Source organism: Ochlerotatus camptorhynchus, unplaced genomic scaffold, assembly GCF_037179485.1.
Source record: "Ochlerotatus camptorhynchus isolate MF236.1 unplaced genomic scaffold, CSIRO-AGI_Acam_v1.1 ptg000631l, whole genome shotgun sequence".
Lineage (NCBI taxonomy): Eukaryota > Metazoa > Arthropoda > Insecta > Diptera > Culicidae > Ochlerotatus > Ochlerotatus camptorhynchus.
The window spans coordinates 1371304-1388945 of NW_027041110.1; the positions used below are offsets into that span (position 1 = coordinate 1371304).

The following is a 17642-nucleotide window of genomic DNA, read 5'->3' on the forward strand; positions in this document are numbered from 1 at the left end:
ATGATGAAATTCCTGCTTCGATTATGTGGTTTGCATTTTCTCGATAGTCATCCGATGCTGCTTTAGTGGATCTTGGTTGCCACCGTACAGCACCCGCTTCAGCTTTACCAGACAGAGTTTTAGATCAAGCGAAAATGAGAGACGGAGCGAGTAGCTCAACGGTGAAAGTTAATCTTTATGCCTCGCAAGACCAAGCTAACAACTTTGCTCGCAAAAGATCGTAATTTGCTTTCGGGGTTGTAATGCATCATAATTCCTCCCACACAAATTGGTTTGTGGTTGGAGGGGGGTGAGCATGTGTGTGTGTGTGTGCAGACGTTTATGAGCAGATGCTAAGTTATCTTACGTCTCAAGGAGTTCGATGCTGATTCAACCGATATGAAACCTGTTTGATAGTGGTAGAAGAAAGATAAAGTTTTACGAGTACTAATTTTACTGTTAAACGAAGTAATTAATTGACTTGCAAAAGTTCAAAAGGATGGCATAAAATGCAAAGATTAAGGAACAATTTCCGTGGGATGCTTGCTAAGCGAAAATCCAATCATTGAACATTCCTGTTCTTGAATTTCAAACCACTGATGCAGGGAAAAGTTTGCTGAGTTGAAAATTTTCCGCTCAAAGCAAACAATCCTACAGAGCTTCCTTCAAATCTCGATAAAATTCAATTTTAAGTGCAGCAGAAAATTCTTCAGTTTGCTTTTCCGCAGCTTCGACCTGAATAACCAAGAAGCGGTAGGTACGTGTCAATTTTCATTACAAGCTTCCTATCAACCACTACTGCACAGCAGAGTGGTGACGTTTATGCTGACCCTTTCAGGGTGCAATCTTTTTTTGTGTGCTAACCGAGCACGAAGGCAAGCGAGGAAAATTGAATAAAATTTCAGTGGAAAGACACAGGATGGTTTTTTCCTCGTTTGAAATGCCATCAACGCCACAATTTTCCAAATAAAAAAAGGTCCTGGCAGTAAAGTTGAATGAAAAAGGGACTTACTGCGGTTCTCCCTGTTCAGTCTATTTGCAATGGCCGTATCCAGGAAGTGGATGATTTTTTCTTGAACTGCATAGGTACACATAACATTGCATTTTTTTACCCTGCGTAAAAGTTCAAAGAGCTGTATGGCTTTTCTCTTCTTACAAAAGAGGGTATGGTACAGCAATTTCACAGAAAAAAAAGTTAGAGTGGATCTAAGAATTTCATAACAATTGGTAATTTGGTTCCTTTTCGAAAAATATTCGACCCGTGAGCAGTTCAAGGAAAATTATTGAAAAGAAACTGAAATTTAAATCGACCTTATCAGATTTGTGTGAAATTTTGCCTAATTGTTTGAAATGGCAATGGTTCTGCTTTTTATTGAATTTCGACTATTTTGGATCTTGTAAAACGTTCAAGATGGTATCCTTGATTTTTTTTTATATTGTAGCCCGGAATCGGCATTTCTGATCGAAATGATGTCTGAGACAAAGTTGAAGAGAAAAATAAAGTCTTTCTGGAAAAATAAACTGGAAATGTACTGGATATAGCAACATAACCCAAGTAACAATTCAGTAACCATTTAGCATCCACTCTGATTTATGATGGTTTTATAACGGCAATGAACAATCCATTTAGATTAAATATAACATTTTAAAGTGTAAAACATTCCTGCTTAGTAATTCAGCTTTTTGCTGTTTTAAAAACCTTTTATAGTCTGGCAAGAAAGTCAAAAACTGTCTTGTTTTAAAAATAAATTTAAAACAGTTTTCAATCCCTCCTTAAAACTGTTCTGTAATTCAAGCATAAACGTCATTAGCAATTGTTTATTAATGTCAGGATAAAATACTTTATAAACGTGTTCTATCATTATAAAATCAACCATAAAACAGGTTTTGCATAAGAGAAAAAAGCATTTATTGTTGCTTTTAACCTTTTTTTTTAAAGCATCATTAACTCCCCGATTACTCTGTTTACAAATTGAGCTTAAAAGATGGTTCCTCATAGTTAATAAATGCCAAATTTATGACACGGAAATCTCGAAGGATAGACGAAGTAGGATGAAAAAATAAAGTCTATTTCAGATAAATTTACTTCTTTAGAAGAACCAACACACCACCAACGACTGACCATCTGTCGGAGAAGACTAAAGTGAGCGGGCCCTCGAACTCATAAAACATTGTCGAAAGTTGAAAAACATACCAGCCTTCTCCAGATCTTGCGATGACAATCGAAACAAAAACCGACAGCAAACCACTGAAACTGTTAGTTAGCGGAGATCAGCTGGTTTCCGATCCAAAGCATTTTTTATTCGGCAAAAGACTCTTCGAAAATTTCATTCAACCGTACATCTCTGCATCATTGGATGGTGCACTTCTGTAACCATCCGGAAGAAGGGGATCTTTTTCGGAAACGATTGCGCTTCCAGCTGTTCGAAATGCGAAATGTTGTATTGTTGTTTTGCTCCCAAACCATCGGGAGAAAATCGCCTGGAAGAATCCTGGATCTCTCAGCGCAACTATCGAAAGATAAACAAACTTTGACGTTTAACTTTTTGCAGGCAACTTTGCCTCCATAAATGCTGCCATAAATCTGAACGGGTTAAGATCAAGCAAAATGGCTTAAGATAAATACAATTCAGCCTGCAAGTTTTCTTCATAAAAGCCATTTTAAAACCTTATCAATTTGTTAAGGAATTCTTGAAAGCAAAACAACTTTTTCACAAATGACCCATGAAAATCAACTTTTATGCCACCGCCATGTTACGATTAGTTTGCTTGCGTTTTACAATCTTCGATTTTCAATCAATATTTCCTTAGATATAACTATATTTTAGTAAATTTAACAATGAACAAACATTTAAATGCGAAAATAATAAAAGAAAATCTCGAGCAAGCTCGATCTGAAGGATATATTTTTGTTTTCAATGTTAAATAATTAGTCAAATCGACGTTTTACGAGGGTGGGCTTAATTTTTTCGATGTTTTCACGTTCATTTCACATAAAATTTGATATGGCACTTAAAACTAGGCCATTTAATGAGAACTATTGTAATAAATTTGGATATTCAACAAGATTTTAATACCATCAGTTTCTATTTTAATTATTTTGAAAAGATCGGAATCATAAATCCTTTTCTATCTTGATTGATGCTTTTCTAGTTGATTCAGCATGCGGCTAGGGGAAATGGCTCGGAAAGGGTTTTTATTATTGCTTAATAGCTTTTGTTGTAGCTTTAAAATGGTTCTCAATGCGTTCATCATACAACTTTTTGCAGTAAATCAATCTTGAAGAGACTCGAAAATACACCCTTCAGAACCTTCTCCAGGATGGGCCAACTACACATATTCTAGTCTTAATGAGGTTTTGGTGAATGCATTAATGACAAGGGTTTTATGAATGTTGTTTTATAGTTGCTTTGTAGTATTTCATAAAACCTAAAATGTTACTCGGGAAGCTACGACAGGAGAGAGGGAAGGTCTAAAATTGTCAAAAAAAAATCTAAGTCATTTATGGATGTTTCCTTACATAAACAATCCTCTTCACAAAATGTTCAAACATTTATTCCAGATGTTCTTGTTCAACGATTGTTCTAAATTTTTAAGAGTTCTTTATTTTAAAAATTTCAAAGGGTTTAATTTTGCATGAGCTTCTAATATATAATTTAAAAATAGGCATTGAATTTTTCAATCAAATTATATAAAAAAAGAGCTTTAGAATATTTTTCCCAAAAAAAAATATTTTTTCTCTACTACTTTGTCTCAAACGTCATTTCGATCAGAAATGCTGTTTGCACGCTACAATTTTTTAAAAAATTACATAGACATAATTTTGAAAATTTTGCAAGGTTCAAAATGGCCGAATTTAAAAAAAAAATGAGAATCACTGCCCATAACTAACAATTATGTGAACTTTCTTGCAAATCGGAGAAGGTCGATTTTCTTCCCGATTCGTCATTGCTCTCGTATTTTTTAGTACGCCATTAGGGTGGCAATTCGCGTGTGGATCCCTTATAAAAGAGAGCTTAACGACGTGTTCGGGGTATCATCCAAACCATTTGTGAGATAGTTTACCCATCCGGGGTACAGTTCGTTTATGGTATTAGCCGCCTGTCACCATTTGCTTCGTGGGGCAATGCCAGGCGGGATTCATGGGTGCCCGCGCAACCACGGACAAATGTTCACGATTTGGCAGGTTCTGCAGAAATGCCGCGAATACAACGCACCCACACATAATTTGTTCATCGATTTCAAATCCGCATATATTTGTACGGTCTATTCGGACTTAGAAAGCTTTTTAAGAGATCTTGGACAGTGATATTTTTTTTCAAAATGGAGATAATTTGAGAAATTCATATTTGGCAATCAATCAAATTGCACTGTTTTAAAGTATTTTTTTAACATGCAGTTCTTTCGAGTTTTACTGGATTTGTGATTGCTGGAATTGTGAACAAAATATACAATCACATTCACATTTAAAGGGGGTGACCCTGCCGTAGTGGTTAGCATCCATACCTTTCACGCCAAAGTCACGAGTTCAAATCTCACCCCCGGACAAGTCATGAATGACCAAAGAGTGTTAAAGTGACTATAATAAAAAAAATCACATATAAAAAGTGCTCGTTCTTTCAGAATCTGATTCCCACCAACCTATGTTACTGAATTTTCAGAGATTAAGATTTGAAAATTTGGTTAGAAATCAAAAGGTTAAATTTTAAAGAATTTCTTCTACTTTTAAACATGAGCAGTTCATGAATAAAATATGCAATTCTTTTAAAAGCTGATCCTTATTTTCTCACATAGATTGGTGTGAGACTGACTGACTAAGAATTTTGGGGTGTCTGATGGAATCCCTTCTCGCGTGCTGAAGAAATGCTCAACTGAGCTCATCATTCCTTTATCAAAGGAATCGATTTTCATAAACGAGATTGGATTGATCCTACCAATTGGCTGCCGGTCGTTTTATGCAGACGATGTCAAGATTTACGTGGTCGTGCGATGCTTCGCTGACTGCTTGCGAATGCAACACCTGATTGTTAGCTTTGAAGAGTGGTGCTCTAGGATTTTTCTCTCCTTGTGTGTTCACAAATGCTATATTATCACATTCCATCGCAAGTCGAAACTAATTGAATTTGATTATACGGTCGATTAACATGCAGAGGTTGTGGACTCAGTTCGTGACCTCGGACATAATTGTCAACGCTAACAGACAACTCGGGTTTATCTCTAAGATCTCTGACGAGTTTCGTGATCCTGCCTGCCTTAAATCTATCTACTGCTCTCTCGTGCGATCTATGCTGGAATTTGGACTGGAAAATAGCATATCGAGTTGTGGAGAGTTGAATATTTTTGGAAATGGTCATGTGGTTCCGTATATATGTCAGGATTACAGCGCTGTAAATTCTCACATGACCATAATTTGAAGAGCCCCTTTCTTTTTCGAAGCTCATTGTCACTGTCAATTGAGTCACTCAGTATCATTTGATATACGACAGTGGAGTATGGAAGAAATCCAGCAAAATGGTCCCGAACAGACAAGTCGACCCGATGTCGGATCAATGTAAGGCTAATTTAAGGTCGATGTCAACCCAATGTTGATTTGTTGTCGGGTCAATTTTGGGTTTATGTTGGGTCAATGTCGGGTCAAAATCGGGTTGGAGACTAATAGAAGTTAGGTTGGTGTAGGGTTGGCTTAGATTTTTCGCCGGAATGTCGACCAGAGCTCCGTTTGTGTGTAGGTTACACTCAATTGAATGATATATAGCGTTTCTCAAATGAAAATGATCCATGCCTTCGTCAAATGACTAAGCAACTGATATCACCCATTCGGAGGAGGTCCTCTTTGATAGCGAATAGCTACTTTTCTCATTTTCATCAAAAATGTTCAAATCATTTTGAGAATTTACAGCACTGGTCAGGAATATATTCTGGTTAATACGGGACAACAGTTTCTGAAATCGGTTTTGAGCAATATTGCACCAAATTGAACGTAACAAGCGCCAAATGAAAGGTACCATGGTCACGAAGAATTGTTTTGCATATTGTTGGAATCGGTCAACTGGTACCAGAGTGTGGCCAGAACTTGTTTAGGTGAGATCGAGTTGTGAGACTGGAAACGACCTGGAACGTGCCAAACCGGGTCGCATAAAATTACATCATAATCCAATAATAAGATGTATGGAAGTCAAACTGAGAGCACATTTTCTTCATCTGGACATGTTTCGGGTAGCCAGTTTGCTGTTGAATATTTCTGGAGTCGGTCAGTTATTTCCAGAGATATGACAGAAAAATGTTTCAGAGAATACGGGTTAGGAGATCAGAATTGACCTGGAACCGTGACAAAGCCTCATAAAATACCTGCGAAACAAAAGTTCAAGGATAGTCATTAGGGTCGTTCAAAATATTGATTTTTCTACACCCCACTCAATCGATTGCAAACCTGGTGCTGATCATTCTCCCAATATTTGAGCTGAGGGAGCGACCCCGGCGTAGAGGTTAGCATCTATACCTCTCACGCCAAAGTCACGAGTTCAACTCTCACTCCCGGAAAAGTCACGAATGACCCAAGAGCGTTAAAGTTACTTTAATAATAATAATAATAATAATAATAATAATAATAATAATAATAATAATAATAATAATAATAATAATAATAACAATAATAATAATAATAATAATAATAATAATAATAATAATAATAATAATAATAATAATAAAAAAAGGGTGGAGGCGAACCAGCCCCAGGCTGAAAGCCTCCCTAATAAAGATAAATCAATCAATCAATTAATAATAAAAAAATTGAGCTCATTCCCAAGCAACATTTCAGGTTTTAAAATGGTCCTAAGCCCATTCAAAGGCTTATAAACCTCTTCCATGATAAATCCGGAATTGTTACTCGGGAATTGCTATGGGGAAAGTTAACTTTTTGTACTAATTGTCAAAGCCCTTCGCCATAATTATAAACGAAAATGTTTGCTAACTGTACTGATAGGAAATTTTCTCAGCTTCAATTTTGCTGAATAACTCTGCATAATTCCCATATAAAACTTCAAAGGGTCAGTGCAGAATGGATTCGCAACCCAATGAGCTCAAATTTTTGGAGAATTGTAGCCGGTATAAAATCGTCTAGCCAAAATCGGTCTACTAGGGTGTTCCGTAGATTGGTTTTTAAACAAATGGCTTAAGCGCACCCTCCATAGAGAACCACTTGTCGTTTCGGATGCCCGGAAAACTCAAAACCCCAGGGCGAGTTCAGTCTAATGCAAAGGATTGGAACGTTCTAGTAGACATTAAGTACTTGGGATTCAAAAGAAAACACTAAATCCAACCGAATGAAAACTAATAAGAAACCGTCTTTCTACCGGAGTGAATAGTGCAACCTGTTCTCATCACAGGTCAAGCTCTTCCCCAAACACAAAATCTACACGCTTCAGGACAGAAATGGTGGACTGAGATTTCCAAGCAGTCCGACTTGGAGTAAAACCAAACAACGAAAAAACTACAACAAGGAACGAAACTTGAGAAATTTCTTCAGACCAGTGAACTTATTGAACGGGAAATTCCAACCCAACAATCAACACAATTATGTAGCAGAATTAAAAAAAAAAACATTTATTTAGGAAAAACTAATGGAACGAGAAATTTATTAACCTAAACATTTTTATTCAGGAACCCTCATTCTTCTCTTTACTCTTTCTCTAATTCCCTGCCTTACTGTGCGGTTTTATAAATGGCTATTTATAACTGGCGCTTCATCCATATTTAATTCATGCATGCGGACATTGTACGGTTCTACCCAAGTAACAATTTTGGTTTTATGAGGGTTCTGTAGACCATGATTTTGACTTGTAAAATGCTATAAAACCGCGATAAAACCTGATATGTTACTTGGGTACTCATGCTTCGGCTTTACCGACTGCTCCTCACCATCGTCTGTCGCTCCTACGACTCTCGCTGCACGGAATTCAATGGACTCACCGAATTGGGTGCGAGTCTCGATTGTTTAATTCACCAATTGCGTTGCGTGGTGATATTCCGGTGGGTGGGAAAATTGCTCACCTGGAGCGCGATATAGACGACGCAACTCCGTTCTAACTCCAGTCGAAGTTAGGTCCTTTAATGTAGACGCGGGGTCGGGGTAGTGGTAATAACAAGGTGGCGCGGTTTGCCAACCGGGAGGTGGGACGAAACTAGAGACAAAAAGTCGTCAAATGGCTGTTCAACTGGATGAGCGCATTGTTGCAAAACCGCATAACAAATAATTTACCTTTTGACGTAGGACTACGTCTTTGATTTCTATATGGGGATACACTTTGTGAAAACTGAAAATGGAACATGTAACAAATTAAGAAAGATTTTGTACGTTAATAACTCAGCTTCCCCTGGTCCAATTTCAATAATTTTATCACCAATCGATCAGAAATATGACTACGCATTGATAACAATGCTTTCGAATGTTGATTTCCAACAGAAACTATTGAAAAACTGGTAAATGTCCAGATGTCCAGAATTATCCAAAAGCGTTGAATTAACTAATAAATCCACCAATTATCTACATACATATGCTGCTTCCCCAGCACAGTCGTCAGAGAGTAGTAAGTAGACGAAACAAGTCGAAGTGGCAGTCGCCTCCGATACGGGCGCGTGCGAAGAGGGAGGATGGAATTGCGTAATATTTTGCACACTCATCGCCATGCTCAGAACCACATACTCTCAACGACCACACCACTGTATGGTGGTGTTCGGTCGTCGAAATTAGTATCAACAGTAGCAGTGCTTTCGGCGTGTGGCGTTGACAATTGTTCTCCAGTAACAACGAAAGGCTGCCTGCAAGCAGCGAGCTGCAGAGCCCACATAATCAACCATCAAAGGAGGAAGAAGCTGCACCGCTATGCTATGGATCGGAATCAGTAGCTCTTCGTGAGTCGCTGCGGGTCGGTCATCTATGCCAAGCGTGTCATCCTCGCTCCAAACGACATACAGCTCGACAGCCTCGTCCGTGTTGAATACCCAGCTCAGAATTACTCAACCATCACTACAAAACGGTCCTTTTCAGGGCCACCAAAAATTTGTTAAAGAGTATTATTTGGACATTGGTCTAGGTCATCAGTTCCCGCAAGCAACTAGCTATGTAGGCCTGAATATATTGGTGTAATTAGTTTTTCCTCGGCTTTCTTTCCGCACGATTTGTTTCTTTCGTTTAATCAATCACCATTGTAGTGACGTCGAAAAGATTGTTTCAATCGGCACTTACATATGAAATTTTATGTGGATTATAGAATTTTTTGTATGTTACCAAAATTTATGAATGGTTTGCCACTAAATGTTGAGATAATTTATTGATTATTGAATTATCACACTGTATACCATGGAAAAGCAGCCTGTTTGTGAGTTTTTGCCTGTTTTCAAGTAAGGAGTTATCATAAAAAAACAAATCGCCAGCTGGTATTTCCCGGCGACTTTACAAATAAATAAAATCAAACAAAAGCATCATGCAGAACTAGCTAGGATTTGTTTTACTTCATATTTCACAAAGTTGCTTTCCAGTGTTAAGACATCGTCTCCCGCAAAGTTTACATTTTTCCCACTACCAACACAAAAATCAGGGCTATATAGATCTCCACAGGATCTATAGAATCCACGCAATTTCAAAAAAACCAAAATGCTCAGCATTACGAAAAGAGGTCAGGTTTCGACCAATAGCAGATAGATTTTAATTCTAAACAAGCCAAACGATTGGAAATTTATCTAGCTATCTGCTAAAATGAACACTTAGCTAATTTTCAATAGGTCACTATTGAAAAATACCAAATGTCCAACTGTTGCAATGGTGATCAAAATTATCACCAAATGTCTGAAAACAGCGCATTCCCTAACACAGACTTAAAAATCGAATTCGATGCGGTCCCACTGAACGGTGCTCATTCAATCACCGTAAGTGGTGGTGTCCAGTCCAGCAGCAGCAGTAGTAGCAGCAGCAGGAGTGCTTTCAACAACAACAACAACAACGAAAGGCTGCCTGCAAGCAGCGAGCTGCAGAGCTCATATGAGCAACCATAGAGAAGGAGGAAGAAGTCCCACCGCTAGGCTAGGATCGGAATCAGTAGATCGTCGTGCTCAGCTCAGCATTACTCAACCACCACTACAAAACGGTCCTTTTCAGAGCCACCATAAATTTGTTTAGAGTATTATTTGAACATTTGTCAAGGTCATCAGTTCCCGCAAGCAGCTAGCTATCAAGGCTCACCCTGGTCTCTATGGAAGGTGTGGAATTGTAGGCCCGAATGTATTGGTGAGATTAATCATCGTCCAAAAATTTTCCAGAACACGCTGGTAGGAAGTGTTAAAAATACATATAGAATTTGAGAGAAGTGGGAATAATTCGCTTCGGGTGTATATTCAGTCCCCAGAAAGCCAATAAAATCAAATTTGTGAGAAAATTAGCTCTCACGAGTTCAACCTCTCAAAGTCCCTCCTTTTTTACATATTCTGCACAAACGATACTTTCCGCCCCGCCCCATTCATATAATTCGGAAGAAAATCCTGTGAGGGGTTAATTGAATACTCTTTAATACCAAAATGCACAAAACTTCAAAATTCATAAATAACAAAAAAATCAAAATACACCTTTCAAAGTCGGGTAGATGAATCGAAAATTCTCAAGTTGACAGTCCCTTGGATTCTCTTATCAACTTTCTCTTTGAAATAAACACTACAAATTTGATACGCTTACAAATAAAAAATGGAAAGAGTTAAGATAATTGATGATTGATCAATTAAAAGAACTAAATGTTCACATTTGTTCCGCCCACTAGCGGTCCTACGTCAAGTTTCCGTTCGTGCCCTTAGGCACAGACCCTTCTACTTTTTGTTGAACTAGCCTACTAAACTAATTCAATAGTAATAACACCTAATCAAAAAAAATTAACGAATAATTAATTACACTGAGCTTAAAGACACTTCTCACATTTTAAATACCTCTACAAACACACCGCGAAACTATACAACAAAAAACTTCACAGTCCTGCCTCTTCCACGGGTTGGATTAACGTGGACGAGAAAGAACTTGGGATTCCTCAGAAAGGCCACTAAAACAATTTTTGGCCTTCGTTCCGGAAACCGAAAAAAACGATCTTATCAAAAGGTGATCTCCGATTACCTTCCGATTCGATCAGGGATACTATCTCTTTTCATCCCAAGTATCCCACATCTGTCTAGCTCATTCCAATCGTTAGCTTAAAGTATTTTTCTTATTATTAAATTTCCGACGACAAGTATTCCTACTGGGAGATTATACTCAATCTCACGGATCAAATTTCATGCCACCTCAAATGAAAAAACTTACGCGCCTAGTGAGCGGATGAACAAAATAATGAGTGAAATTTCATGCAGGGATAATTTACTCTTGATATGAGTTCACCAGTTGCATACAAGTGAATTGGGATAGTGCGTGTCGTTTCGAATAGTAACAGTGAACATTTGTAGCATTTGAACTTCATGCTACATTAATTAATATCTAATCAGAATATCACTACAGAATGATCAGAAACTGATTGTGAATTGATTGAGTGGGTTGGATGAAAATCGATATATTGAACGCTCCTAATACGCCATTTAGCAGATCTCACCATATGGTGATGACTTCAGTTTTTTTTTGAAAATACTTGAATGATTTGTCAATCTGGCCATTCATGTTCTGCGATTTTCAAAATGATTGCTGCAGGAATTTAATCCATAAAAATGAAAATTTTCCGCCAGAGGTCCTCAATCCCTATCCCTTGCACACGCCCTTGCCTTTTTCCACAAAGATATATGCAACACTGGAACCATGTACATACACATACCTCGCATGAATATTTAAAAACCTGAGGATTTTCAGGACTGTAGTGGCAACATGAATTCGGTGGTCAATTATTTGCCTGTTTTAAAGTTATGCGCCTGGAGACATTACCTTTGTGGGTAAGGAAAAGCAATTCCCCGGAAAACGACTGCTCGTTTCAGAAGGTGAGAATATGGACAACCATTTATTAAATAAGCAACAGGGAAAAGTATCTTAAGCTGTTCGAACAACCTAATTTACCCCACACAACCGTCGGATCCTCTTTCTTTATCGTACCCAATTTTGATAATAGTCCAATTTACTCGATGGAAATCCCACAACCCGTATTATCTTACCAATCAATTTCATTGGCAGTATTTGCATTTTTCCATTTCCACTTTCCCTCGCAGAAACATGGAAAAACAATCTGTTGATCCCCTCCAACTAATGCAGATAAACTAGAGCAAAAAATAAAACCAGCAGAATCTTTAGCTGGCAGCAAGCTCCGGATCCACCTGTTAGATCGGCAATCGATTCCCCGTCCGCAGTATAGGAAATGAGAAAAATCCACTTTTGCTGTATCTTTCTTCTTCTTGGGGTTTCTTCTCGAGCACAGCATAGTTTTTTTTTCAATAGAGCTGCACGGATCTAATTTTGCGATGAATTATCCCACACTCTCTTGTGGCAGGCGAAGGAGCAGCTCCTTCTTCCCAAATAGTGTAGCATCCCGAGCAAAGCCCAGTATCAAATTTTGGTGTCAACATCAAACTGAAATCATAATTTGATTTCAGTTAACACGATTGACAAATTTTATAATAAATTTTGTTTTCATTTTGCTGTACATTTACTTTTGAAAAATATTATGTGGCAGTTTTATTTTCTTTGCCCAAGCAGATCATTAAATTGAGTACTCATTTTGTTATCACCACAAAAAATGTTCATCAAATTGAGTTTTCAGTTTGCTCTCACTGATAGCATAATAAGTTTTCAATGTGATGACACAGGAACTACCAAAACGACAGCACCCTGAGTAATCATTATCACCGACATCACAGCATCAAATTTAGATCTCAATTTGATCTCAGACGTTGCTCGGGATATCTTTCCAATGAAAGCAATCTTGGGTTTCAGATTTTCTACTGAGTCACTTGTTGATCCTAGAGCGGTGTGTATATGCACAGTTGTACAACTCAGTAGGTTGGGCCAGGATGCCATAAATTGCCTTCTCAGGATGACCTGCTGCTGTGTTCAGGATGCGGATATTTTTTTCTCTTCCGTCGATTTTGTGTGCCATTTTCAATCTTTACGGAGATAGTATTTCAATGTGCCGTGCCAAATGGAGTCATGATAGTGCAAATTTGATGATTGTCTATGGGGAAGTCCATTATCTTGTGTAGGTTGGAAATTGTGACTTAGGACACCATCCAAAATTGAGAATCAAAATCATGTTTAAGTGTTAAAGTTTGGATTGAAAGATTCGTGATTCGTAAAAGGGAAATTTTGAAACAAGAAAAGTTCACAACAGTTAACTAGAAAACTTCAACCAAACTAGTTTGTACATGAGAAATTAGTAAAATATTGATCAATTTTAGGGTAGCCCTGGAAATAAATGCAGCGATCATAGGAAGTCGAGGGGTAAAGAGCTTCCTTAAGCCACGAAAGAAACAGGCTGGCTCAGCGAAGGCTTCCGCCAGTGTTTTCGTGCGTTGTTGGCATATATTCGGTTTCACGCGACACTGCAGTTCTGTCCATCTTGGATTGTCTAAATCTTCCAAGCCAAAAAGAAACAACAGCTTTGATGAACATCAGGTCCAGCCAGCCAAACGAAGTATGAACTCAATGGCTGTTTGCTTTGAGAGTGAAAAGCTAGTTGAACATTCTAAAGTAGATATTTTTCCATGATTTGTTTCCCGTCGATCTTGTTTTCCGTGCTGAGCACCAATGCCACCGACGCCAGGGAGGCAGCTCCCACACCCAGGCATGGAAAATCATTTGCATTCATTTACTGCATTCATTTACATTCATTTGCCCCTAACTTTTTTCATCAACAGAATTCCGCAAAATGATGTCTGAAGCTTTTGTAGGTTTTGTTATTAACTAAAACATTTGTTAAAAACCCAAATCCGTATCTCTTATGCATGACGAACCAGAGCAAACTGAATCCACTACTGTTTTTCAGTGAATGTATTTTACATTCACTGGAAAACAGTAACGAGTTCTGCCCGCTCTAATCAGTCCCCCAGGAATCATCAAAAATATTTTCCCGAGAGAAAATATTCAGATAATCCCGAGCAACCTGATTCTCAATAGGACTAGTAAGACCCAAACTGAAATTATGGGAACTCTCGAATTGCTTAGCAAGTTTCTGAGCTTTTTCCAAATTTGTGATCAAAATTTTACCACCTTCTTTAAGCGCTGGAATAGACTTTTGAGGTTTTTTCAAAATTTTTGTGAGTTTCCAAAAGGGTTTGGAACTCGGGTCTAATTTAGAAATATTATTTTCAAAAGTTTTGTTCCTCAGGGCAGAGAATCGCTTTTTAATTTGTTTTTGCAAATCCCGCCAGATAACTTTCATGGCAGGATCGCGTGTTCTTTGATATTGTCTCCTACGGACATTTTTAAGACGGATCAAGAGCTGAAGATCATCGTCTATTATAATTGAATCGAATTTAACCTCGCATTTTGGTACTAAGGCAGCTCTTGCTTCAACTATAGAAGTAGTCAGAGATTCAAGAGCATAATTAATTTCATCTTTGGTTTGCAAAGGAATGTTTGGATCGAAGTTATATTCCATAAATGTTCGATATTGCTCCCAATCAGCTCTATGGTAATTGAAAGTAGAGCTGTTGGGATTAGAAATTATTTCTTGGGATATTTCAAAAGTTACTGGAAGGTGATCAGAACCGAAGTCAGCATGGGTAACCAATTGGCTACAAAGTTGACATGAATCAGTTAAGACCAAATCAATAGTGGAGGGATTTCTTGCAGAAGAAAAGCATGTTGGGCTGTTTGGATATTGAATAGTGTAATAACCTGCAGAACAATCATCAAACAGAATATTACCATTGGAATTGCTTTGAGCATTATTCCATGAGCGGTGTTTTGCATTAAAATCACCAATAATGAAGAATTTAGACCTATGACGGGTAAGTTTCTGGAGGTCACCCTTGAGAAAATTCTTTTTCTGGCCTACGCATTGGAATGGCAAATAGGCAGCTATAAACGTAAGTTGTCCAAATTTTGTTTCAACAGAAACTCCCAAAGTTTCAAAAACTTTGGTTTCAAATGAAGATAGAATTTTATGCTTGATTCGTCTATGAATAATGATGGCAACGCCACCACCGGGTCCATCAAGACGATCATTTCTATAAATCAAGTAATTTGCGTCCTTCTTAACCTTATGGTCAGGTTTAAGGAACGTTTCAGTTATAACGGCAATATGCACGTTATGAACTCTCAAAAAGTTAAATAGCTCGTCTTCATTATCTTTAAGAGATCGAGCATTCCAATTTACAATATTTAATGCTTTAAAATCCATTACTGAATTTTAAAGTCATGACAATATTATTTGCAAATTTTACTCCAGTTTGAATAGCATCAAACATGGAGTTAGATTTAAGCATATCAGAAATCATGTCAATTAATGAATTCTGTAAAAATTCCATTTTGGGGGCAGTAATGCTTCCTAAGTCAAAATTGTCAAAATTTCCGTTAGAACGTTGGTTAGTATTTTGATTTCTACCCGCTGCAATAGCAGCATAGGTAGCTCCATTAACTCGCTGAACATTGTTAGCAGCGAGGGGAGTTGGTACAGATGAAACATTTGAAGCAGAGGAGATATTTGTACCTACGGGTACGAATGTAGAATTTGTTCCTCGCTGACCGTTGTTAACAGCAGAGGAATTTGTACCTGGTCGGAAACGTGGAGCGTTTCCTACCTGACGGTTAGAACGAGATTGTAGGATCGCTTTGCGAGTCTTACATTCCCAAAAATTGGATTTGTGGTTTTCACCACAATTTGAACATTTAAATTTCTTAGGATCTTCCTTCACAGGACAGTCGTCCTTTGCGTGAGAGGAATCACCACAATTCATGCATTTAGCTGGCATGTAGCAATTTTTAGTTCCGTGACCCCATCCCTGGCACTTACGGCACTGGGTGAGGTTTTGGAAATTTCCTCCAGTCTTCCTGAAGTGTTCCCACTTCACTCGGACATGGAGCATAAGGCTAGCTTTTTCTAAGGCCTTAAGGTTGTTTAGTTCACAAGACTTGAAGTGAACTAAATAAAAATCATTAGAAATCCCGTTGCGCGAATCGCCAGGACGGGATTTCATTTTCATTTTGATTACTTGGAGTGGCACAACTCCAAGTAATTTTGCCAGTTCATCTTTGAAATATGTGTGAAATATCTTGGATTAGTATTTGACCAAAAATTAACTTTTAAAGATCACATTGAGGGAGTTCAAGCCAAATGTAACAAATATATAAAATGTTTGTATCCTCTTATAAACAGGAAATCCAAACTTTGCCTGACGAATAAACGAGGTACATAGAATTTCGAATGATGAGACTTTAGAACAAATGTCCGACAAAATAATTAATAATTTCAGGCAAAAATCGTTGCAATCCTCAATTGCAACGATTATTTCCCTTTATACTTAGATAAGATTCAGCTTTAGTTTTTAGTTTTAAGATGTCAATTGTTATACTGACATGCAGGTAAAAAAAAAAAAACCTGCTTAAAATACTGAATTCCCAAGACAGGAACAATGTAAAAACACTTAGATATATATCATAAAAATTAAGGCTGGTAAGTAACTGTAGTAACTGGAGCATCTAGGTTAAAATGAAATGTAATTTATTTTGAATTTGAAACAAATAAAGAGTTAAAAAAAATCTCGACATTGTGAAAATATAAATTTTCCATTTCAATTTTAGGGGGATTAATCACAAAACCCATGCCTTCAAAAGATGTAGCATGTCATACTCATACACTTTGCTCAAGACGTCATTACTCTAAATCCACTCTCCATGGTGCTATTAATTAAGAGCGTCAAAATGGACTTTTAAACCACTTACCTGAACTTTTCGAGGCAATTGTGAACAAAAAATTATTTCTCCAAATCAAAAAAAAAAAACTACTGACATGCAACACGGCTTCTTCAAAGGTCGAAAAATTTACTTGAATTTATAGATTATTCATTGAATGCAATAGATAATGTAAACCACGTAGAAGCCCTTTATACAGACTTTGGCAAGGAATTTGACCACATTGAAGTACGCATGCTACTCTTTAAATTGCAAAAAAGTGAATTGAGTCAGGACTCCTGAAATGGCTTATCATATTGAACTAACCGACAACAACTCACTGCGTCCTAGCAAGAAGTACGGTCGACTTGTTTCGCGCTCCGTTGTTTTGGAAGTTTTCTCGGTATTCGCTTGATATAAATTATCAGTTTTTTTCTCACTAAGTGACTCCTGGCATAGTTCCCGGTAAATTGATCGAAAAGTGAGTTTTTTTTGTAGTAGAAAGTGTCATTTTCGGAACGATTAATCCGTGCTATTGGTAATTCGCAAAACAATTTGGGCATCATCGTTGCGTGGTCACGCATACGCGCTCACGCATACCCGCTTACGTATCATCATCATCGAGTGTGAGCACCCGTTTCTACATCTACATCGTTCATCAATCATCGTGCGCCTGTGTGCGCTGAGAACCGCGCCTCGATCAAGTGCACCACAGCGAAGGTCATCCACGCAGCGCGTCTCTTCCAGCCATCTGTGTAAACGCCTACACATATAACGCTCGGTGGTAGAAGTATAGAATTATCAGATAAGTTTTTGTTTTTTTCTT

At 37.7% G+C, this 17642-nt stretch overlaps 1 protein-coding gene across 1 annotated transcript in view; it reads right to left on the bottom strand.

Moving 5' to 3' along the window:
* The window catches only part of KCNQ (KCNQ potassium channel), a 462308-nt gene that overhangs the window by 405574 nt on the left and 39092 nt on the right, over positions 1 to 17642 (bottom strand). The gene's annotated exons all lie outside the window — the stretch shown is intronic.